This window comes from Protopterus annectens, chromosome 1.part0 (genome assembly GCF_019279795.1).
Source record: "Protopterus annectens isolate FY-2018-M chromosome 1.part0, PAN1.0, whole genome shotgun sequence".
NCBI classification, from domain to species: domain Eukaryota; kingdom Metazoa; phylum Chordata; order Ceratodontiformes; family Protopteridae; genus Protopterus; species Protopterus annectens.
The window spans coordinates 702211732-702238242 of record NC_056725.1 but is presented as its reverse complement, the minus strand read 5'-3'; the positions used below and the strand labels follow the sequence as shown (position 1 = coordinate 702238242).

Here is a 26511-nt window from a genome sequence, read left to right as displayed (position 1 = left end):
ACATCTACTGTTACAGGTAAGTGCAACTTACACAATTGTACTATGTTCCTAACTGCTACTGGAAGCAGCAGTCTTTAGGTTATATGGGTTGATTATCAAAGCCTATTCAGCCTGGGAGGAGAAAGACTACAGAACCAGGAGAATAATACTAGCAAAGACTGTCCTAGACCTAGAAATGAATTTAGTTTGTAAAGATTTGTAAATGTATGTGCAGAGGACCATACTTCTAAAGCCCACCACTTTCCAATATGCCATCAAAGAATCCCTGTCTCTAGTAAAATGAGCCTTTATACTGCCTGGAGCTAGCTCACAATGGTGGGAATAATAAAACACTGTTGTTGAGAACATCCCTCTAGAAACAGTCTGTTTTGACATTGGCTGTTCTTTCTTCAGCTATTTGTTTCTTATGCTGGAATGATCTCCTTTTCTGAAGGATTTATTTCTGTCAAAGAAAAAAAACCTCTGAAACCTCTTTGGGCACGAATGTGGGATTTGCTCTTATTGTGATCCTATCCTATGAAAACAAAGATAGTGTCAGTCTACCATGAGGGCTTCCAACTCTGAGACTCTTCTTGCAGATGTCAGAGCAATGAGAACAACAGTCTTCAATGAAATGAACCTCAACTCTGCTTGATAATCAGTTTCAAATGGAGACATAATTAAATTTTACAGCACAAAGTTAAGATCTCAAGAAGCACCAACCTGTTTATGAGAAGAACACCAAGTCTTCAGCGGTATCAAGTATAAAATTCCCTTAAGAAACTGTTTCACTAAAATACAGAAATGGAGGCTCCTTGGGCAGACATTCTGAAATGGCCGCAGGATGTACCTTGATAAAGGAATAAGGGAGACCAGAGCATAGTAACTCAAACAAATATTTAAGGAACTAGGGGTACATAATCCCTAATGGTTAATGGCTATGTACCAAGTAGAAAATATTTTCCACCTGCCACTACAAGATTTTCCAGTAGCAGATTTCCTTGCTTGTTTTAGTAGCTGTTGCATATTCTCAGGAAAAAAACGCCTAAAGGAATCAGAATTGAAACATCCAGGCAGTTAACCGAAGATTTTTGAAAATGGAGTGTATCAAACTTCCCTTGTCTTGGGCTGTTAGGTCTAATTTGTGAGGAAGCTTGTGGTAATTGCCTTCAGCCAATTCCATAAGAAGGGAAAATCAATGCTATATGGGCAAAAAGGGAGTCACCACAATGATCTTTGGGGAGTACGTCTAAATCTTCAGAATTGCCCTGGATATTGGCTGAAAGTGTAGAAAGACATACATAAAGAAATATTTCCAACCACGGAAAAGAAAATGCACCTGTTTTTTAGAATTGTTTGCAAGGATTCCTGGAGAAGAATTTGTTCAGAATTCTGTTTTGAAAGTAGGCAAACAAATCTGTTTCCCATAACTGCATCAATTACTGGCAGCCCCCCTCCCCCGTTCCATTTGTGAGGGTCAGTCCTGGTCCTGCTCAGCTTGTCTGCTTCTATGTTTTGTTCTGACAGAATGTAAAAAATGTCAGCGAGATTAAAGGGTGCTGAACAGCTACCTCCCAATCCATAAGACCCAATCTGCACAGAGGGTATGACTAGGTGTCTCCCCCACTCTTTATGTGCCACATCACTGTAGTGTTGTTGGTAATCAACTTTAGTGGTCCAGGCTATCATAGGAACTTTGTAATATTTATCTGCCTTTTTAGAAGCTGAATGTTGACAGTCAGGATTACTGCAGGCAACATTAAATACAACCACAATGGCTATCCCATAAAAACAGTTAATTCGGCCTGGCTATTGTCTGAGAAAAGGAACATTCACCAAGGCGGGGTTTGTGAGGACTACATTTGCTCTGAATCAGAGATTTGGGTTTGGGAATCTGCAGAAGCTGTGACTCTGTGTTAAAATCCTTTGACATGCTTTCCTCCGGAATATCTCTTACGACATTATTCTTAGATAATGATTTCTGGGCACCAGGATTGCCTGGCTAAAATAAGAAAATCATCTTTTCTAGCAGACACAAAGTCTTCAGATGAACAATGTTAAAAAAAAAAAAAAAAAAAAAAAAAGGTTAAACAGGAAAAGGTATGGATTAAAACAGACTCTGATAATGCACTTCTGCCTTGTCTAGAGATCTCTTTTCCCAGCCACCTAAGCAACATCTCCAGAAGTGGCTCACTGACCCACAAAATATGTTTTTTCCATGCCTGGAATCGACACTGAAACAGCCAAATATGACATGAATGACCACAGTTTCATGATGACTGAAGGGTCTACATTAGAGGAAGACGGAGAGGTGAGTCATCTGATGAATTACAAATATCCACAACAGATTCACCCACTATCAGCCAGGGCAATGACTGAACCTGAGATGTTGACAAGAGCTCTTTGGTAAGTTGTTTTTTTCTTCCTAGGTACACAGTAGGAGATGGACCAGCAGGAGCAGGTTAAGTATCCATGCTGTAAACCCAGCAGATGTCTCAAGGGTGGTATGCTTTTCTAGAATGAAACATTCGGAAGTTAAGTTGTCAGAAAGTGTTGACAAGCAGTACACTTGCACCTATACATGCTTTGAGCAGCCTATCTGTCCCTGGAGGAGTGGTCTCAGCCCAGAAACTAGTAGTTTATTGGCCGTTGTGGGCTAATTTCTATCTCTTTCATCTCCCTGCTTTAAAACCCACATTTGCGTGGTTTTGTGCTTGTATACAACTCAGCAAAGCTCCTTGTGGTGTCCTGCAGAGTCCTACAAGCAGCAGAGTGACAAAAGAGTGACTTTGGATTGAATAAGTATTTTTTTCTCTGCATTTTTTCCTGTGACTGCTAATATCGCCTAAAACGCTATCTTCTAGCGTTTCTGTGCTCTAATAAACTTTTTTTGCTGCATACTGTACTTATTTTTTCTGATTGCACTTTTAAAGTTGTTTTAGTCGTTTTTTGTGTTGTAATCAACTGTTTAACTGTTGTAGGCTACACACTCAAGTGTGCTAGCCTGTTCTGAGCATTTAAAGTGTTTTTTAGTGTAAGTTTACTGTAATTTTGAAAAAAAAGAAAAAACAAAAAAGAAAATATTCTTGTTTCCCGCCTTTTCTAAGCTAGTCTAGTCCAGTTTTCAGGTTCTGCTGAATTCAGGGACGTGGTACAAGTTCCTGTGTTGCCCATATCCTTACTTGGATAGAAGGAAGTTTCTCTGTTCACCAGTGAGAGTGGGGAGCTTTGAGCAGCCTATTTTGTCCCTGGAGGAGTGGTCTCAGCCCAGAAACTAGTAGTTTATTGGCCGTTTTGGGCTAATTTCTATCTCTTTCATCTCCCTGCTTTAAAACCCGCATTTGTGCGGTTTTGCGCGCCAGGCAACATCAGTTAGCTAGGGTTAAACTATTCCCGGCTCCATGAAGTCTGCTCTTCAATTTTTCCCTTGGAACTAGTCAAACTCTCAACTTAAGCACTCTAACCCTCCTTTTACTGTTCAGCACTTGCTCTAAGCTCTCAGTAAGCACTAATAAATGCTAGCACTGCACCCCCTTTACTATACAGTAGTACAAGGTTCCCTTTTTGTCCCTACCCGACAATCAGTAAAACAGTTCATTTATCCATACAGGCATGTCCAAAGGGCAGTTTCAGATGTACTCTCCAGTCCAGTTGGTGAATCTGGGCATCTTGAGGCAATGTTACAATTGCCTGATGTACACAGACAACCCTCTTCTCCTTCCAACAAACACTACTATATGTGAGAGATGCAACTATACAGCCAAACTGGAGGCCAAGCTCTCTCAACCCAAGACTGGAACAGTCAGTCAGGAGGAGAAGGGAAGCACTTGCACCACACTACCAGTCTCACATAGACCAGTCATAACTGCATCAGCAAACAACACACATAAATACACAAAAAGATACTCGGAGGCTCTAAATAAAAATCTGCCAAAGCAGCAGAGACCTCCAAAGCAGACTTCCAAGCAACCTCCACCCTCTAACAATAACCACGTATCACATACTTCACTAAGTCAGTGTGCCACACAATCTCATCCCTTAATGCTAAATAACACACCCAATACACTAGTAATAGGTGACTCTATTGTCAGGCACACTGATGTCCCACTCACTAAAATGAACAAGGAGAAGGTTACTGTAAGCTGCCTGTCGGGTGCCAGGATCCGCCACATAACACAAGCACTCAGGTCACTCCAAAACAAGTACAAATATGACTCTGTCATTGTCCATGTTGGTGTGAACGACCTGAGACGTACCTCCCTGGACTACATGAAAAGAGATATAGAGGAGCTCTCTGATCATGTAGCACAGGCCGGTATGACCCAGACCCTGAGTAGCATCTTGCCCTCACCAAGAATACCACCACAGTATAAAGATAAAATGATCAATTTTAACAATTGGCTAAGCTTTTGGTGTCATTCAAAGGGGATCCAGTGTCTGTCAGCCTGGGATGACATGCTCGATAAAACATGCTGCTTCGCCAGAGACGGCTTGCACCTGTCGCCCTTAGGCTTTCGAATACTGGCCAAGGCTCTTGCCACCCCCATAGTGCCTTTTTAGGCAAGGCTCAAAAGACAAACCCACCTCCATAAACAACACAAGTAACCAAAAACTGAGGGTAATGCTACTCAATGCCAGAAGTCTAAACCTCAAAATGCACACACTCGAGGCACTCCTCAGCATGGAGAAAATCGATATCTGTGCAGTAACAGAAACCTGGTTCAAGGCTCTAGAGAGCACCCCTGCACTACCAGGCTACAACTCATACCATACCTTTCGGCCCCAGAACTCGGACCGAAATACAAAAGGAGGGGGTGTATCCATTTTCATAAAGGATACCCACACCTCCAGGTTAGTGGCACAGCATGAGGCCTCGGAGACCATCCATGTGCAACTAACAGTGGGCAAAGCTCCTTTTCAGATTGTAGCTTGCTACAGATCACCCACCTTGTCTCAGGACCCCCACTCAGCATTTCTGAAGACATTGGAAATATGAAGGTCCTACCAAACACCATGATATTGGGTGATTTAAACTATCCAAACACTGACTGGGAAAACTACTCAACTACAAACTCCTTTGCCCAACGCTTCCTAGAGTTTATAAACTCAAACACCCTGGAACAACTGGTCACCACTCCACAAGAGGCGACAACATATTGGACCTAATCATCACCAACATGGGGGATCAGTGTTCCACACCAGAGGTAAACCCCTTGTTGGTAAGATCAGACCATAAACTAATCACACTGGACATCCACATCCTGACCCCACCCCCAGTCAAGGAAACCACTGTGAAAAACTTTTCAAAAGCAAACTTCACACTTCTCAAGACCGAGGTGGAAAGCTTCAAAGCACCCTTGCTAAAGGATAATGCTGCCCAAACCGCAAAATCCTTTACAAATGCATTCTATGAGCACCTACAGGAATGCATGGATCGAGCCATCCCAAGTAAAACCAAGACACACTCCTCCAAAAAGAGGAAACCAGTCTGGTGGTCCCCATACATAAATAAGCTATACAACAGAAAGAGGAAACTATTACATGTCAGAGCAAAATCCCAAAAAGGAAAGGCATCCCTGATCAGTATTAGCAAGAAACTATGATCCCTCATAAAATCATCCAAGGCTAGCTTCGAAAGAAAAATTGCCAAAGACTCTAAAGATAATCACAAAGTCTTCTTTACCTATGTCAAGAATCTAGGTGCCAACTCTCAGATATGCTCTGAGCTAGTGCAAAATGGCAAAAAATACACTGAACCAACTGACATTGCCAACATCCTGGCTAACAGGTTCAGTGCAAACTTTACCCCCTCCCCCCCAAAAGGGTCCGTGTCCATCCCAGAAGAATGTAGAGCCCCAGGCATCACAGCCACACAGGTGAAAACAGCCCTCTCCAAAGCCAAAAACACAGCATCAATGGGACCGGATGGTATCCCAGGCTGCGTCTTACACGAGCTCCAAAATGAACTAAACCCTCACCTAAATTCACTGTTCAAACTCAGCCTTACCACAGGCTACGTACCCAAGGAATGGCATACAGCAACAGTTATCCCGGTCCACAAAGGTGTTTCCACAACAGATCCTGGGAACTATCACCCTATAAGCCTGACTAGCCTGGTCTGCAAAGCTATGGAGCGCATCATCATGGAACTCATTAACAGAGACATTGGGAACCTCCAGACACTGGACCCTACCCAATTTGGCTTTGTTAAAGGCAGATCCTGCCTCCTAAACCTAGTTGACTTCTTTGAAACAGTTACCAAGGCTATAGATGAAGGAAAGGTAGTCCACACAGCCTACCTGGACCTCGCTAAGGCCTTTGACACCATTCCCAACTCTGGCATTATAGGTGAACCAAAGTAAAAAACAAACAAGGTACCCAACAAGTAGCGTACGGCACCAGGACTTCACGGATCTTCACGGAAGTATATCCACAGTAAATACCAGAATCTTACTTAGTACTGCTTATTGAAGAAAGGATACTTCCACGTTTTTTCTTTATTAACGCACTTTATTGTAAAACGTTTTCGCCTCAGTAACAAGAGAGGCTTCATCAGACAATGAGAACACCAGAAGCACTCAATTTAAACATGTAAAAAGGAAATGATGTCATTTCCTTCAAGATGTTCATTCCTTTTTACTATAATTCAAATACACTTTTTTGTGTATTGAATAAACATCTATAATTTATATAGAAGTGTGCTAAAATTCACAATCTTATACACAATCCCTTAATAAGAACATTGATAAAACATAGGGAATATTCAGTAAGAAACTGACCGACTCTCATTTAATATACAGGGAATCATTTCACCAGAATTTTAAAATTAAAACTATTTAAAAATACTGCATAAAATGTCAAAGCACCAACTAGGGTGTTTATACACACTTTCCTACATTAAACAAGTTGCCCTTTCTTAACTTATACTTTAAAAATTACAAGCAAGAAAAAAGGCATAGAAAGTATTCCCTATGTTTTATCAATGTTCTTATTGTGATAAGATTGTGAATTTTTTTTTACTTCTATATATAAATTATAGATGTTTATTCAATACACAAAAAAGTGTATTTGAATTATAGTAAAAAGGAATGAACATCTTGAAGGAAATGACATAATTTCCTTTTTACATGTTTAAATTGAGTGCTTCTGGTGTTCTCATTGTCTGATGAAGCCTCTCTTGTTACTGAGGCGAAAACGTTTTACAATAAAGTGCGTTAATAAAGAAAAAACGTGGAAGTATCCTTTCTTCAATAAGCAGTACTAAGTAAGATTCTGGTATTTACTGTGGATATACTTCCGTGAAGATCCGTGAAGTCCTGGTGCCGTACGCTACTTGTTGGGTACCAAACTCTGGCATTATAGATAAGCTCACCAACTTGAACACGAGATGGGTTGCCAACTGGCTCATGGATAGAATTCACATGGTCAGAGTTGCGGGTACCACGTCCGACTCTAAACCGGTTACAAGTGGCATCCCACAGGGCTCAGTCCTGGGACCCCTCCTGTTTGGTATATACTTCTCTGAGGTAAAGGCAAGCACAGGAGGATTGGCTGACCAAGTTCGCAGATGATTGCAAACTGGGGGCCATAATTGACTCTCCGGCTGACACAGACATCCTCCAGAAGAGTCTCACGGAGATGAATACCTGGTGTCAGAACCATGGCCTCAAGCTAAATGCCAAAAAGTGCATAGTCATCCAAAAACAAAGTACCCACGGACTATCACATAAGTGGTAATCCACTAAGTACAGAAGATGTAATTAGGGATCTGGGGACCCAGGTAGATAGAAACCTCTACTTTGATAATCACATTGCCAAAGTGGTTAGAAAATCCTTCTATGTAGCCCATCTAATCACGAAAGGGTTCACATCTAGATCAAGAGACATCATTGTGCCCCTCTACTCATCAGGCCCATAATAGAGTACAATGCCCCATTTGGAATGTACCTTACTCAACACCTGCAACAGCTGGAAAGACTTACTCAACACCTGCAACAGCTGGAAAGACCACAGAAGTACCTCACCAAGAGGATCGTGGGCCTCAAATAGATGCCCTATGCAGCTCGACTAAAGAAACTCCAGCTCTACTCGGTTGCTTACTGCCTACTCAGAGGTGATCTCTGCCTGACTTACAAGGCCATGTCCAAACCGGAATTAATGGACATGCTCCACCTCAAGAAAACCAAATCTCTTAGAGCCACACGCTACAGGGATTTAAACCTCAGCACAGCAATAAACAGGACATGCTGGAGGGATAGATTCCTGTCCCAGAGAATCCCAATTTATGTTAGGCAAAGCCCCTCACTTACTCTCTTCAAGAGAAATCTTGATGAGTGGATGGGAAATCATAAATTTACCCCTGGGATCACTTCAATGGCCCTGCTGGACAGAGGCCCAGGAAACTAATCTAAAAGGGAGGCGAAGGTCAACACATTCTGACTAGGCTTATAAATGCCCTTGGGCAGATAGCCTAGTACCTACCTATGAACCTATACACAGTCCCCTATCTCAGTAATGCATAAACAGCACACTAAAAGGCTGTCAGAAACCCCTTTACAAAAAGCAGAAAAAATAGCAGGTACAATGTCACAAAGTGTACATATCACATCATAATTCCTGCCCATTTAAAACACTACATGACTATAATGACAAAAAAAACTCAAAGTTTACATAAATAGCTTCTAAATAACCGAAATAGTGGTCGCAGACAGGAAACGTCCGATATTCAAAAGAATACCAGGTTTCTTAAAGAGTATAATACTGCTTAAATCCCTAATGAAAAATACAATTTTTTTCTTAAAAGGGTAATACATATGTGTGGAAGGATTCCCCACTGGGGACTTGTGTTCCAGAAATGAAGATGAAAGCCAGCTCTTGTTCCTCATTGTGTCCAACCCGCGGCCCGCATGCGGCCCTCAGAGCTCTTCCATGCGGCCCGCGACCCTTAAATTTAAATTTAAAATGAATTTCACTTTTTTTCCGTGTCCGCGTAGTTTTGCTCTTCTGCGCATGCGCCAACTTTCTTTTTTTACGTTTTTCCCATACCAGCGTCGTTCCGCTGGTATGCGTAATCTTGAAAACACCGTTCGGGTGATTTTTGTAAAGAAAAGCTGCAGGAAGGAGCGCGATCGTACCGTAGCCGTAGAGAGAGGATTTATTTGTGTTTATTCATTGTGTACACGCCGACTACTACACTACAACAAAGGTAAGTTACAAGAGGAAGGCTCAGCTCGCTTTAGCACTTATTAATTGAATGACTGTTTGCTTCTAGCTGGTTTTGTCTGGCATATTGATAGATATGACCCGATCATCCTGGCCGTGTGAATAGGGTCAGCATTGATACAACATAACTGAACAACAGAGACTTTCCGCAGAGTTCCAAAGGCTGTATTTTATTGTTTGTTAAAAGATACCATAATGTATATTATATTATCTGCATTGTAAAGTCTGGGAGGACAGCAGTTTTTAAACAAGACTCCATTGCTCTCAGCCATTCTTCAGGAGTAATGAGCTTTCAACTTTGTAAGTTAAATTGGTTTGACTGCATTATTTTTATGATGTTTTCCCTTTTTAACCACAGCTAGAACAATTATAACAAAACTAGAGTACAGAAGTTTATATTTAATAAGTATTATGCAGAGTACAAAGTACAGTGATCACATGAAAAAACAAACCAAAAAAAAAAAACACTGAAGTAGAAAAATGACTGCAATATACTGATACAAAGTACAACAATCACATGCAATATGTAAATGTTGTTCCACTTTCCCACATTGAGAGTACTGGAAGGACGACCATAAGTCAGTATTTCCTTTGTAGACTATTAATTCCCTACTGTGGTTTTCATATACTTTGAGGCAGATGGAGAAGGTTTTGTGCTGTCCTGAGTGAAACAACTGACCAGCAATGATCTTACAGTCACTCAAATGTATGATATGCATTTTTTTTTTCACCTAAAATGATGGAGTACTTTCCTATAAGTTTTACACTTTCACTCTGTGCTCTGTGACACTCAGTTTAACTGATACAGTTTGGAAAAAACGTATTTCCAGAATGATGGTATTATAGTCCCCACTAGTAAGAACTACCTTCTGTGCTGAAATGATGGTGAACCCAGCAACAGATTACTCAGACTTTCAGTCGCAGAGAAGGATGTTATATTTAAAAAGAGTTTTGATATGAGTATAGTGTGAGTAGTTAATTAAAGCATATAAATGTCTAGTTAGGCCTATAGTTACCAGAGTTAGTGGTGGGTTCTCCCTTGTGAACTGGAATGTTTATAGCAGTTTTGTATGCTTCAGGTATGAATCCAATGGAAAGGCTGAGACTGAATACATTTAGTAGCAAGTCTGTAAGGCTGTGCTTACCGCTAACAAAAAAGGGAGCCTGGCACATTGTCTGGACTCATGAAGCTAGTGTTCTTTGTCTTAGAAGTGCATTCTGGACTTGCAATGAGGTGACCCTGGGGGTGCATGGACATGCTAATTAATATATATATATATATATATATATATATATATATATATATATATATGGGGAAATTTGGGGAAGATAATGGTAAACTTTTCCTTTCCTTGTTTCTAGGAGTGAGAGGGAAAGACTGTTAAGTTAATCAAAAGGTGGAGCTGATCTAGTTCATTTTCCAGAAAAAATATCTTGCAGCTAAATGGAGCACGAGTGTTCTATAACTAGGAAGCCATTTTAAATTAGTTTTAATTTTTTGTTGATGTAATAGGTGTCATATTTTAACAAAAAAATAGGTGTCATATTTTAACAAAAAAAAAAAGGAAAAAATTATCTTAGCTGCACATTGTTCACATTTTGTGGAACTCCTATTGTTTTTAATTTTTTAACAGCATAAGCAAGCTGGTCTGATTTTTACTATTGATGCCAAAAAGCATGGTTGTACACAAGTATTTTGCTCCCTTAGAACTATGCTTCTGGAGAACTTAAATACTTTCTCTGGCATCTAATTTAATAAGCTACTGTAAAAGGAGATGTTACAAAAGTATACAGCTCTAAGATTGTTGTTGTGTGACATTTTGTACCTGTTTTTGGCTAACCAGAGTTGTGACTACATTTCTCATCATTATATCAGATGCATTTAAATAAGATATGTGATTCATGCATGTAGCCCACTTTTTTCCCATTCTCTTCATGCAAGCTAGGTTAATGCATATCCCTTTTAGGGATGTATGGGTTTACAATTCATTTTCCTTGATTTGCCTAATTTTATCTTCTGCATCTTGTTCCTTGTTAGTGTACACAAGTTCAAAGTTTTCATCCATCCAAGCCAGTATCATCCCCATGTTTTCCTGTTCCTCTGTTACTTCACTTTACCCCGTGTGTTTTACTGATTATCTGAATGCTTTCCCTTTTGCTTTTGATTGTTTCAGGTAGTAATACATTTTGCCTGTATAACAGCAGTGTTAATTCAGCCCTCTGTAGCTTCCAGGCCACTACGTGTTTTACTTTGGAATTTAATCAATTTGACAGTTAAATCTTCCTTGAATCCTGACCATATCTCTCAACTGTCCAGATTTTTGCCTCATTTTTTTGTCTGTTCCTCATAACATTTGTGGTTTTCTGGCAAATACCTGGGATGATCTGAGGATTGAAGTCACTAAACTAAATAATGACATACATTTGAGTTTCAGACTTCAAATCATTCAGAAAATGTATGTTAACACAAACGCTGTTACTCTGTCAACTTAATAGCAATATTTAAAAATCTGTCCCTATTTTGGGGCCTTTGTCCCCCCATTTTGTCAGGCTTTGTCCAGATTTCTTGTACTAAGTCTGTACACACCTTCATTGTTTTGGTTTTTGGAGGTTATGGGGGGATGATAAAAGGGGCTTAGCTTGTGATCACTGAAGGTGTTTGTACTCTCAGCCAGCCATACAGTGAACATTCAAAGATCATATCACAATTGTTTTATTTATTATTTTTTGTTAGCTTAGTTAGTCAGGGAGAGCAGGCAAGCATGTCAGCGGAGGAGTATGGCAAGCTGACAAGGAGCCAGTTGGCTGAAATGTGCCAGACTAAAGGACTTGTGTATGCTAACCTGACTAAAGCAGACATGATTGCAGCTTTAGGCACAGCTGCATCACTGAACAGCAACATCGAGGACAATCCGACTGGCTGTGGAGATGTAAAACTCTCAGAAAATGGACAGTTCAACCTTTCCACATAGGTCGGACTTAAAAATCCATCTGGAGCTAAAGAGACTTCAGTTGGAGGCCAAGGGTTTGGAAATAGTGTGTGAGTGTGAAAGTTAGTTGGTAGTAACTTTTGAGCCAGAAAAACATCATCCTCATGGATAGAGTGAGTCCCATGCACACGTGTTTAACGTGGTTTACAGTGAAATTGGTATGTTGTCTTGAGATACAACAGAAAGGAACTGGGGTCTATATTCAGCAATGGAATAAGGATTGAATAACATGGCTTTGGATTTGTAGATATTCTGTAATGTAAAAGATTATGGCAAAATAACCATGCTTGCATTCAATTTATATCTCCTGCAGAACAAGATGAACTCAAAATGCCCCAGAAGCTACAGTTGGCAATGCATAGTTATCATAGCACTTTCTAACGCTGCATTGGTCTTGAAGTCTGTCTGTAAATGAAAAGTTCTCCTTATATTGAGAGTTCGAGCTAAGGTTCAAAACAATTTTCTAGCTAGCGTGTGTAGTAAAATGGAAGCCTTCAAGGAAATGTGTGTGTTAATTTATCTTTGCTTATGGGGGGGTGCAATTGGTGCAGAAGGAGAGGGTGGTGACCCCTCTCATCTGTTCAGATGTTCGTAGAATGTCTGTTTGTCTTATTTTTAGTCTTTTCCCCTCTATAAATTTGTCATTTTCTGGTAAATCGATGAGGATTAAGTCGCCGGCTAAAGCTAAATGGTGACATACACTTGAGTTTTAGAGTTCATATCCTTCAGAAAATGCATCCTAACTCAAATCCTGTTATTGCAACTTTCTAAGTTTATAAGAGCAGTTTTTAAATTTTTAAAATGTGTCCTTTTGGGGCTTTTTCCACTTCATTTATTAGGCTTTACCTGGTTTACCAGATTTCTTGCCCTGTCAGGTTTTGTGGTATGGGGTGGATGTTGGGGGGGGAGTGGTCATGATTGCTGGACACAGCAACTGTATGTACAGTATAATAAACATGCTTCAGCTTTCTAGTCTCTGGGGAAAAAAAGATTGTTTATGATAGAATCTGTGACTGTGCTGTTACTAAACTTGTCAAATGCAATGTGGCAGAGAGAAGAGGCCAAAGAATTACAGGACTGATGGATTCAGGGAGCATGATTGTATTAGTTATAGTACACAGTATGTCTGTAAGCATAAAACAAGTAGTAAAAAGAAAATGTATCATTTCCTGCAAGTGTTGTGTGTTTTTTGGTTGTATGGTTTGCATTGTTTTTCGGCATAATTGATACAACTACATTGTAAAGCTGTGCACAGTTTTCAGAAAATATTTTTGGACTTGGGTTTGGGAAGGTAATGTGGAGTTGTTTGTAGTGAAAATTTAAAACACCTCGATAATCAAACTTTTTCATGCGTTATAGTAGTTGTGTCTTAAAAAATAAAGGGCTGCTTTCTTTGTGTAAAACAGGATATTTAAGCAAACTTGTCCTTACTTAACTTGTGTGTGGCCAAAGCCAAAAAGTAAGCATCAGATTTCTCTTCTGTCCTGGCTAATGAGACTTACGATGATGGAAATGAATGTACTGTAACAGAAGGGGAGGGGGTGAAGAAATAAAGTAACCTCAAAGAAAAAGAAGAGTAGACAGTGGGAGACAGACACAAAACATTAATATTTTTTTCTAATACAGTGTTAACGGATAGATTTCTACTGTTTGTGGGAATTGTAAAGTTGGCTAAGCAATTTGAGTGTGATGTTTGTTTCAGGTTGATATTGCAAACGTTTCTGATAGAGTACAAACAGTCTTTTGGAGGGAAGGGGTTCTTGTCATTTGGACCACAACAATGTTCTGGGGATAGTTACTTTTATTTTATAACAAAATGTTTGTATTTGGCACGTAAATGTAGTTCCACTAGGTAGGAAGAATTTTGGTACAGGACATAGAAAATGGAGGTAACAGATGAGAGTAATCAATGTGTGTGTCTGAATGACAATAAGGAAATAGCTGCAGGATAAAACTGAATTGTGGATAAATACAGAATACACTGTTATTTGGACCAATTTTAATTCCTGTCTGATAGTGGAGTAGAAAAGGAAAATACACAATTAGGAGATGTGAATGTTGTTGTGTCACTAGTGTCTTTTGGCTTTTCCTGGTTAGGTCGCCACAGCGAACTCCAGTCTGCTAAAGATTGGTAGTTGATTTTACGTGCGAGTTACCAGCCCTGATGCACAACCTTCAACGGTACGCCCATTCACGCATGTCTCCACACTGAAGATGGTATAGCTGAGAATTGAACCAGACAGCAACACACAACCGCAGCACCACCACCACGGTCTAATTAGGAGGTGTGAATATTAGTCATTAATAAATATAAGCATATTACACAAGTGAAACAGTCTCTGCCAAAGTGACCCTCCAGCATATTACTACCCCTCCTCCCATTCTGCCCTAACTGAGGTGGGTTCATAGGTTCATAGCTAGGCTATCTGCCCTAGGGCATTTATAAGCCTAGCCAGAATGTGTTTGGCTTTCACCACCCATTTTAAATTTATTTTGCTATGGCCTTTTTCGAGGTTAGTATACTGTGCCTCTGTCTAACAGTGACACAGAAATGATACCCGGGGTAAACCTACGATCGCCCATCCACTCATCAAGATTCCTCTTGAAGAGAGTCAATGAGGGACTCTGCCTAACCTGGACTGGGATTTTATTCCAGAGTGAAGGGAGCCTCTGGGTTATGAATTTGTCCCTCCAGCATGTCCTATTTATTTCAGTGCTGAGGTTCAAGTCTCTCGAGTGCGTAGCTCGATGGGATTTGGATTTTCTGAGGTGCAGCATGTCCATTAATTCCGGGTTGGACATGGCTTTATCGTCAGGCACAGATTGCCTCTGAACAGGCGGTATGCCACTGAGTAGCGCTGGAGTTTCTTTAACCGGGCAGCATATGGCATCTGTTTGAGCCCTTTGATCCTCTTGGTGAGGTACTTTTGGGGTCTTTCCAATTGCTGCAGGTGTCTGGTAAGGTCCATCCCAAAGGGGCATTGTACTCAATTATGGGCCTGGTGAGGGTAAGATGCTACTCAAGGGCAGGGTCATACCGGCCTGGTCTACATGCTCAGAGAGCTCCTTTATGTCTCTTTTCATGTAGTCCATGAAGGTGCGTCTCAGGTCATTCACACCAGCATGGACAATGACTGAGTCATATTTGTACTTGCCTTGCAGTGACCTGAGTGCTTGTGTTGTGGCGGATCCTAGCGCCCGACAGGCTGCTCACCGTGACCCTCTCCTTGTTCAGCCTGGTGAGCGGGACGTCAGTGTGCCTGACGATAGTCACCTATTACAAGTGTATCAGGTGTGTTGTTTAGTCTTAAGGGCTGTGACTGCTCGGTACACTGGCTTTGTGAGCTATGTGTTGCACGTGTTTTGTTTTGGGGTAGCGGTTGCTTGGGTGTCTGCTTTGGAGGTGTCTGCTGCTTAGGCAGATAAAATCTCAGGACATTTGCCATTTTTTTTAATTTTTTGTCAGGACACAACTGCCCAAAGAGGGACTGTCCCTCGCAAAGTGGGACAGGTGGTAACCCTAATTGACCTATGCTGACTCATTTGTAAAATTACTTGGTAATTATACAGTCTGAATAATTCATTACAATATTTCAGTTTGTTATACTGTTCCATTGGTTATTCGTCAGTGCTGTCTATACTAGGCAAAATGACTCAAAAGAAAGGGGTGTTAAAATCTGTAGTCTAGTGAACGTCCATCAAACTAATATGAAACGGGGGTCAATATGTATATATAATTATTATATATTGAATTGATTGTGGCCTTTTCCAGTAGGTATCTGTCTGTTAACTGACTATGTAAGCTAGTCTGTGAACATCTCAATGCATTCGTGCTTGAAGTGTTTGAAGCATTCCTGAATTTCACAATTGCCTGTTGCAATTACTGAAGTAAGCATCACGAGTGCAAATTACATACAAAACAAGGCATTATGACAAAAAATACTTTTTGTCTGAGTTAAATAAACAAACCAGCCACAATTAAAAGTTTTTTAAATATATTTAATAATAAACAATAAAAAGAATAAGACAATATTCAATAACTCAATGAATAAAGTGACACAGTTCAGAATTGCAGGAAATACATTGCAGGACAATCTCAAAATACAGAAAACATCTACTAATCTTGCTATATTGCAATCTGTCCCTAAGAGAGGTTACTTATCTCTCAGAAATGTGCCTAAGGCCCCTGGCCTAAGCCCTGGAACTGGAAGTCATAAAACAGTAGTAAACAGTTTTACATTTGAAAAGTACAGTTTTGTACCTACCATAAATGTAGATGTTCGAGGATTCCCTTGCTGCAGTCCTGACAATTGGGTATAGTCTGCGTCCCAGTCGGCCCGAATACCAGAGTATAAGGCTGACGTCGGTCATGGCGCCTTAGACTGACGTCAGTACGTCAGGGTACTAATGCGCATGACCGACGTCATTTCCTCAGTCTTTTCTTGCCCCAGATGTCAGAAGACCCAAAAAGACAAGTCCCAAAAACAACCTGCACCAAAAAACATGTACAATATATACAGCAATATATACAAAAAATATAAGCATGTAAACTCACCTACACAACCACCCTGAAACACAGAGGGAAGGAGGAGGTAAATTGGACTGCAGCAAGGGAATCCTCGAACATCTACATTTATGGTAGGTACAAAACTGTACTATGTTCTTCGCCTTCCCTTGCTGCAGTCCTGACAATTGGGTAGAATCCCAAAGCAGAGGTAAGGGAGGCTGGCAAATTATAAAGTAGCAGGAGCTGACAACATGCCTTGTAAAACAGCTGTGGCAAAACCAGCCCTAGTCTTAGAGTATATAGGCAGGTGATAATGCCTAGAGAAAGTATGCACTGAACTCCAAGTAGCTGCTTCCAGAATATCCTTAGTTGCCACCCCTTAGAAATGCTGTTGAAGTGGCAGTAGCCCTAGTGGAATGAGGCCTAATCCCAGCTGGAACCTCTTTGCCATGATGGGAATAACAAAATGCAATGCAAAAGCCAATCCACCTAGAAATAGTTTGTTTTGACACAGGCTTGCCCTGTGAACTCAAAGCAAAAGAAACAAGTAACTGTTGAGACTGCCTAAAATCTTTAGTCCTGCTCAAATAATAACGCAATTGCCTGTGTACATCTAAAGTGTGCAAAATCTTTTCCCTTTATTTTGAGGATCTGCAAAAACGTAGGCAAATGAATAGTTTGGTTTAAAGCCACACTAGAAACCACCTTAGGCATAAAGGAAGGATTAGTACGTAATGAAACCCTGTCCTTATGGAAAACAAAAAGGGCTCTACTGCCATAAGGGCCTGCAACTCAGACACCCTTCTTGCAGAAGTAATAGCCAACAGAAAAGCAGTCTTCCATGACAAATATTTCAATTCAGCAGTAGCTGCAGGCTCAAAAGGTTGTAGAGTAAGTTTTTCCAACACAAAATTGAGATCCCAAGCAGGAGTAGGAGCTCTACGTGGGGTCTTATATTCTTTGCCCTCTAAGAAACTGCTTGAACAAAGGATGCGAAAACAAAGGTGGGTCACAATCATAGTGAGCTGAAATTGCTGCAGCATGAATCTTTATGGAAGAGAAGGACAAACCTTTGTCCAATAATTCAGTAAGATATTGAAGAGCCACACTCAAATTAGGCTCTGAAATCTCCAAATTCTTTGCTGTACTCCAAAATAAAAATCTCTTCCATTTTTCTGACACTCTCCTAGTACTAGGCCTTCTAGCTTCCATAATCACATTTAAAACTTGTTGAGGAAGCTGAGACCTGCTGTGCTTCAACACAGAATATGCCAAGCTGTGAGATGAAGAGATTGAAGCTTGACATTGAGCAGATGACCGTCCTTCTGAGATAACAGATGAGGAATCAGAGGTAAAGGCCATGGAGGCTTCTTTACAAGACTCCTTAGAAGTGGGTACCAGTGTTGTCGAGGCCAATCTGGAGCTATCAAAATCATCCTTGGCCTGTCTTGTCTGACCTTTAATAATACCTTTGGAAGAAGAGGCAGAGGTGGAAAGGCATAGACATGAAGGTTTTTCCAACTGAAAGACAGAGCATCCACTTTCCAAGCTGTGCGATGAAACCCCTTTGTGCAATACTTTGGCAGCTGGTGGTTTAGTGGAGAAGCGAACAGATCTATGTCTGGAGTTCCCCATGACACTGTCAATTTCTGAAATACATGAAGATCCAGTTTCCACTCGTGGGGATCCATGATTTGTCTGCTTAATACATCTGCTAGGGAGTTCTGTGCTCCTGGCAGAAACCTTGCCTGAAGAGTCAGTTGCAGGCTTAACGCAGTCTCCCATAAAATCATTGCTTGCCTGCATAGAGGATAAGAATGTGTTCCCCCTTGCTTGTTGATGTACCACATGACAGTTGTGTTGTCTGTTAGAATCAACACCTGCCCTGGAAGAAGTAACTCCTTGAACGCCATCAATGCAAACTGGACTGCTAACATCTCCTTCATGTTGATATGTAGATGCTGTAGTCTGGCAGGCCACTTGTCTTGTATCCACTTTCCATTTAGATGAGCTCCCAAGCAGTGTCCGAGGCATCTGTCGTTAAAATCTGACTCGCCTCTGGCCGGGTCACAGAGAGTCCCTTGTTTAGGTGACATTCCTGAGCCCACCACAAGAATTCCTTTTGAAGGCAAGGTATTATATGAATGACAGTGTCGAAATCTTGGCAGTGCTGTGTCCATACATTTTTGAGATACCATTGCAGCTTCCTCATATGCAGTTTGGCATTGGGAAGCACCAGAATACAAGATGCCATGAACCCTAATGCTTGAAGGACTGTCCTTGCAGTCAGCACGGACTGATGAGATAGTTGATGGAAGTAAAGTGACAGACTCTTTTGTTTGTCCGGGGTTAAAAAGGCCATCTGGGCTGCTGTATTCAGTCTCACACCCAGAAAGCACATGTCTTGAGAGGGTACTAGACTGGACTTTATTTCGTTCACAGAATACCCTAGGCATCTTAGCACTGCTATGACATATTCCAGATGCTGTAGAAGGTCTTCCTTTTCTTGAGCCAGAATCAGGCAGTCGTCCAAGTAAGGATAGATTTGAATGCCTTGAAGCCTGAAGTAAGCTATCACTGGAGCCAGAACCTTTGTGAATACTCTGGGCAGTAGATAAGCCAAAGGGCAATGCAGAGAACTGATAATGAAAATCTCCAGTTCGAAACCGCAGATACTTTCTGCAACTTAGCCTTATAGGCACATGAAGGTAGGCTTCCTTGAGATCCAAAGTTACCATCCAGTGATCCTTGCCCAGCAGAGGTAACAGTTGCTGTAACGTCAACATCTTGAACTTGGGAATGTCCAGATAAGTGTTGAGGATAGATAAATCCAAAATTGGTCTCCACGTGTTCCCCTTCTTTGGTACTAGGAACAGGCGAGAATAAAATCCGAAGCCCCTTTCTGATACAGGGACTGGCTGAATGGCCCCTATCTGGAGTAACTGAGAAACTTGCTTGTGAGCCTCTATTCTTTGTGGAGGAGGAACATCTGGCATGCCTTTGAAAGGGGGCATTGTGTGGAAATAAAATCTGTAACCGTGATGAATGATATCCAGCACCCATCTGTCTTGAGTGATTAAATCCCAATTTTCTTTGAAAAGAGACAATCTTCCTCCCAAAGGAGCTGCCAGACGAGAGTCCACTGGCAGCTGAAAAGGCAGGTCATTGGTTCTGCTTACAAAAGGACTGACCCCTGCCCTCACCAGAAGTCTGAGCAGGTGAACTGTCTGATCGAGGCCTAAACGAACCTTGAGCCCTGCCCCTACCACGTCTAGACCTACCCCTAGACTGGGAACCATAAGCAGGATATGTCCACCCCTTAGCAGGCCAATTTCTACTAAACTTGGAGGCTGCACCTGCAAAATCTTTAACAGTCTGCATAGACTTAGCTTTGTCCTCCATTTTCTTTAAAACTGCTTCCACAGGCGGTCCAAACAACACATCAGACTGTAAAGGAGCATCCAAAATCCTGGTCTTAACATGCTCAGCTAAATTCTGATCCTTCAACCAGGCATGTCTGCGAAGAACAGAACTAGTAGCAGCCACCCTCGAGGAGGCCTGAACAGCATCAAAACCACACTGCAAAGAATGCTTACCCACTTGTTCAGACACATGAACCAAATCCAGCAATTCTTTACACTCAATACCTTCCGCCAAAGCATCCACCTTAGATTTCAATTGTGAAAGGAGATAATTCTGATATTTCAGCATATGAAACTGACAATTCAATGCCCTCATGGCTAGAGTGGAAGAAGTATACTTTCTTACCCCACCTATCCAAAGCCCTTGCCTCTTTATCAGAGGGTACAGGATTTTTAACCACAGAAGCTTTAACACCTTTAGGCCCCTGAGAAACAGTTTCTGGGTCCGCCCTGGGACTCTTAAACAAATACTTATGAGCTAAGGGAACCCTGTAATACCTATCAGGCTTAACAGGAGCAGGAGGCAAGGAGTCAGGGTTCAGGGAAGCCTCTGCAAAACATCCTCCACCACATTCAACACAGGAGGAATAGCTAAGGGCCTATGCTGGGGTAAAACAAGAATTCCCTAAGCCTTTTCCTGGAATCAGAGTAATCCTGGCCTTCCCATTTAAAGTGCTCCCTCATGGAGTGAAGAGTCTCTGAAATTGAAAAATCCTCAGGAGGAGAAGCTGTAGGAGGAATCATCCACATCAGAATCAGAATAAGCAGGAACTCTTGCAAGTCTTCCACAGAAGACTCAAGCCTGTGAACACTGTTCAAAACTATCAAACTCCTGTTCCACCCTAGGCCTCTTATCAGGCGGGGCATAGAACCTCTAATCAGAGTAATCAAATCTTCTGCCATTTTAAGCATATGTTTCTTAGGCACAGAGCCGAAATGCTAGGAGAAGCCCCACAGAAGCTGAACTTGGCCTACCTCGAAAAGAAGCTTTGGCAACAGAAGGAGAGGCCCTAACTACCTTGGGAAGAGAGGGAAGAACAGTTACCTGAGAAGCCCCTCAGCCTGGCCTACCTCCTGAGAGGCACATCCTGTAACAGTAAAGTATCTGCCTGAGACTCCATAGAGACTCCTGGCAAAACCTCTGGCTCCTGAGCCTTCCAAAGTACCGACGTCCGGGCCTGCCGGTTCCTCACCCCTAGGCTTCACTGTTTTGTCCTTGCGCTTCTTGGATGAAGCGGCCGGAGCATCCGACGGCATATTATAATTGCAACGCTTCCCAAACACTAACCTAGCACAATCAAGCCTCCTCTTAATAGTGCGCTTGTTAAATCTAGCACAAGAGCGGCAACCAACAACGTCGTGCTCAGGCCCTAAACAAGGTATACACAATGTATGATAATCCCTATCCGGTATCTGCTTCCCACAAGAAATACAGTTATTCACCTTTTCTGACATCCGGTTAAATACTGAGGCAAGAAAACCAAAATGTTCTAACGGGTTACTTAGCCAACTCTGTTTCGGTCTGAAACTCCGGTTTCGGAAAATCTCAGAACGCCAACCTGCACTCGCAAAATTGCTTCTGCATCGGACCAGGCGGCAAAAAAGACTGAGGAAATGACGTCGGTCATGCGCATTAGTACCCTGACGTACTGACGTCAGTCTAAGGCGCCATGACCGACGTCAGCCTTATACTCTGGTATTCGGGCCGACTGGGACGCAGACTATACCCAATTGTCAGGACTGCAGCAAGGGAAGACGAAGAACATCCTGTCATTTTGTCTGTTTCCACACAAAAGATTAAAAAGAACTTCTGGCTGCAGTGTAGACATCCTGTCTTGTTGATGAGATAACACAGTCGTAAAACAATTCACTTAATTTGTTACCTAGCTGCTAACATTTGGCAAAACTCCTTCTCTTTCAATACAGACAGTTATAAAACAATTCACTTCTGTTCTTACTGTTGTCAAATTTAACTCTATGTTCCAACTTCTACCTTACAGCACACATCTGCATGCCATAGGTATAGTTACAATACACACATCTCTGTTCTTTCCCAGCAGGGTACACTGGTTACATTCTTGAAGCTCAGTACAGAACATACAGTTCAACACACACTTCTGCACCAATAGTTTAACATACACATATGTATAGTGTTTTTTTTACATTTGTAAGACAAGCATAGGAAGCATATTAGTATTCAAAAATGACACACAGAATTATGTACATTGTACAAAATAACATCTAGCTGGGCTGGCAGCCTCACAACCGCTTTACCCAAAACTAAAGGGATGATGATGCATTTGTTGGCATTTGGCTTGCGGTCATGTGTATGGCACCAGTCATTTGTTTGGGTGAGACCCTCTTATTCAGAATTGTTTTATTAAGTCAGTGATGTGAATTCTTTACTTAAGGGGACATATGGAAAAGGCACGGAATGTAGCATAAGCAGAAGGCCAGTACAGATGGACACTGAAGTACTAAGCTAGTGTAAGGGACATATGGAAAAGTGAGGGAATGTAGCATAAGCAGAAGGCCAGTACAGAGGGACACTGATGTACTAAGCTAGTGTAAGGGGACATATGGAAAAGACAGAGAATGTAGCATAAGCATAAGGCCAGTACAGAGGGACACTGAAGTACTAAGCTAGTGTAAGGGGACATATGGAAAAGGCAGGGAATGTAAAATACACAGAAGGCCAGAACAGAGGGACACTGACGTACTAAGCTAGTGTAAGGGGACATATGGAAAAGGTAGGGAATGTAGCATAAGCAGAAGGTAGTACAGAGGGACACTGATGTACTAAGCTAGTGTAAGGGGACATATGGAAAAGTGAGGGAATGTAGCATAAGCAGAAGCCAGTACAGAGGGACACTGAAGTACTAAGCTAGTGTAAGGGGACATATAGAAAAGGCAGGGAATGTAACATAAGCAGAAGGCCAGTACAGAGGGACACTGACGTACTAAGCTAGTGTGAGGGGACATATGGAAAAGGCAGGGAATGTAGCATAAGCAAAAGGCCAGCACAGAGGGACACTGAAATACTAAGCTAGTGTGAGGGGACATATGAACAAGGCAGGGAATGTAGCATAAGCCGAAGGCCAGTACAGAGGGACACTGATGTACTAAGCTAGTGTGAGGGGACATATGGAAAAGGCAGGGAATGTAGCATAAGCAGAAGGCCAGTACAGAGGGACACTGAAGGACTAAGCTAGTGTGAGGGGACATATGAAAAAGGCAGGGAATGTAGCATAAGCAGAAGGCCAGTACAGAGGGACACAAGTACTAAGCTAGTGTAAGGGGACATATGTAAAAGGCAGGGAATGTAGCATAAGCAGAAGGCCAGTACAGAGGGACACTGATGTACTAATCTAGTGTAAGGGGACATATGAAAAAGGCAGGGAATGTAGCATAAGAAGAAGGGCAGTACAGAGGGGAAACTGAAGTACTAAGCTAGATGGAAGAGAATAGTCATTGCAAATTTGTTGGCTTAATGTTGTGGATTGTAATACTGTAGGGCTGCTAATGTTGACATTTTACCTACTTTGGACGGCTGGAGTGGTTTTCGCAGTGTGAATTGGTAGTACAGTAGTAGTGAATTAATGACAGTGTCAGTGTGTGCCAGTTTTTTTCATTGCAAGTGAATGACTTTTCTTGGGTAGCATGCAAAGTACACAGTATTTAACTTGAAACTTGATGGTACAGCTCTGATTATGTCATTGAAAGCTGCCATTCTTGTAGCAGTAAGAAACTGTTGATTACATGCAGCTAACTGCTAACCATACATGTTCATAGCTCTATCGCAGTCCATCTGAATTTCATGAATTATAAAGAACTTTTCAAAATGCCCAGTATTACTGGCACAGAGTACAGACCAACAGTCACAGTAAATGTGATGTGCTTTATGCGTAATGGGTGTTTTGAAGACTAATGGCATTAGTACTACAAATGAAACAAAGTGCCTCACTGGCCCTCATATGTAATCTGCCCAACAGGATGGGTAACTGTAAATTCACCCCAGGGATATTTTTGTGTTATTTTGCAGATGTGAAATGATCCCTTGAACACCATTAACATATACTACTACAAGTATGGATAGTTTTAATTTTTATTTCCTTATTTTTTAATGTAAATTGTTAGCCATTGTTTTAAAAATTATATAACTAGGAATAAAGTAGTTAAGTTACTCCTCTTTTACTTTTCAGATGGCTTCTACATCTGGTCAAACCAAAACCGTGAAACGCAAGATAGCGGACGAAAGAAGAGTATTTCAGGAAAAATGGACTGATGAGTACTTCTTTGTTGAATCTCATAACAAAGCGCTCTGTCTTGTGTGCAGAGAAGTGGTATCCGTTTTCAAGGACTACAATTTAAAAAGGCATTATATTCAAACGCACCCCAAATTAAGTGAATTGCAAGGCGTGTCCCGTCAACAGAAAATATCAGAATTAAAAAAAAGTCTTACATTTCAACAACAGCTGTTTCGAAAATCAGCTACTCAACCGGATTCTTTACCGAAGGCAAGTTATGTTGTAGCAAATTTAATTGCGAAAAAATCCAAGCCATTTGCCGATGGTGAATTTGTTAAAGAATGCCTTGAAAGTGTAGCAGACATAATTTGCCCTGAAAAAATCAGAATTTTCTAAAATCAGTTTATCACACCAGACAATCGCAAGGCGTGTGGAAGATATAGCCAAATCTATTGAAAATACGTTGGAATCTCGTGTGCAACTTTCAAGTATTACTCCATAGCTTTGGATGACAGCACTGATATTACAGATACGGCACAACTTGCCATATTTATTCGTGGTGTTGACAACGATTTCAATATTACTGAAGAACTGGCCAGTATGGTTCCACTGAAAGACACAACGAAGTCTGCTGATCTGTACAAGGCAGTAAAAGAAACACTGGCAAGATTTTCCTTGACCATCACAAACCTGTCTGGCATAGTAACTGATGGTGCTCCAGCTATGGTTGGAAAGAGGGAAGGACTAACAACACTGATGGAAGAAGATGCAAAACAGATCAGTAACGTGCGTTTCATGAAGTACCACTGCATTATACATCAAGAAAATTTGTCTGCACAGACTTTAAAAATGGAAAATGTTATGAATGTTGTTGTTAAAACAATAAATTTCATAAGATCCAGAGGATTAAATCACCGCCAGTTTCAGGAGTTTCTGACTACTTTGGAATCTACCTATGGAGACATCTTGTACTTTAGTGCAGTGAGGTGGTTAAGTCGTGGAAAAATGCTGAAACGCTTCTATGACTTACGACATGAAATAAAGTCCTTTATGGAGTTAAAAGGAAAGCCTGTACCTGAATTTGAAAGTGCAAGCTGGATGGCTGATTTAGCCTTCTTAGTAGACATCACTGCTCATTTAAACGACCTGAACTTGCGCCTCCAAGGGAAAATCTATTAATAAATGACATGTTTCAAACAGTGACTGCATTTGAAATGAAACTTAAATTGTGGCACAGTCAGATTAAGAACAATAGCTTCATTCACTTTGCAACACTGTCTGAGCAAAGCCATGCAAATACTGAAAAATATGTGGCATTACTTAATAGTTTAGCACAGGAGTTTGAGAGCAGATTTCAAGATTTTAGAAAACACCAACAACAGTTCAGTATATTTGCTACTCCATTCTCAGTTGACATCGACATGTTGCCTGCAAACCTGCAACTGGAATGCATAGAATTGCAGTCAGATATGCAACTTAAAGAAAAATTTCTGCAAGCATCTTTATTTGACTTTTATAAGTTATACCTACCCAAAGAAAAATATCCATCACTTCACGAACACGCCCTGTTCATGACATCTCTTATGGGGAGTACATACATTTGCGAGCAGTTTTTTTCTCGTATGAAGCATACAAAAAATAAAATCAGAACAAAAATTTCAGATGAGCATCTTGAAAATACTCTTCGCATCGCCACTACATCTATCAAACCTGATATAGACGCACTGGTATCAAAAAGACAAGCTCAGTCTTCACATTAAAAAGGTTATGCTCATAATGTTTGTCTACTCTACTACACAAAAGAACAATCCTGACTTGACAGCCTGAACCTCCTGATATGGACACTTAAATATAACAAGAACTAGGACCAATAAGTTTGAAATCTGCAAAGGTCTGTGCCTGGCTGCACCCTTGTGAACTGGTTTCACAAATAAACAGTGCCACTACTATTTTTTTATTATAAAAAAGTCACTTATTTGTTTAAATGTGAGAAATGCAGATTGGAGAGGCAACTGCAAAACAGCATGTGTGAGTTTACCTTGTGAAACTGGAGTGTGTTTTGGCATACTACCATGTTCTTTGTGTCTCCACAGTAAGTGGGTGAACCAAAGTTAAATGTGTTGTACCATCTGTTAGTGACAGTG

General features: G+C 41.1%; 1 protein-coding gene across 2 annotated transcripts in view; it reads right to left on the bottom strand.

The window, feature by feature from the left end:
* Nucleotides 1-26511, bottom strand: part of LOC122794156 (endonuclease 4 homolog) — a 1200618-nt gene that overhangs the window by 262452 nt on the left and 911655 nt on the right. The window lies entirely within an intron of this gene.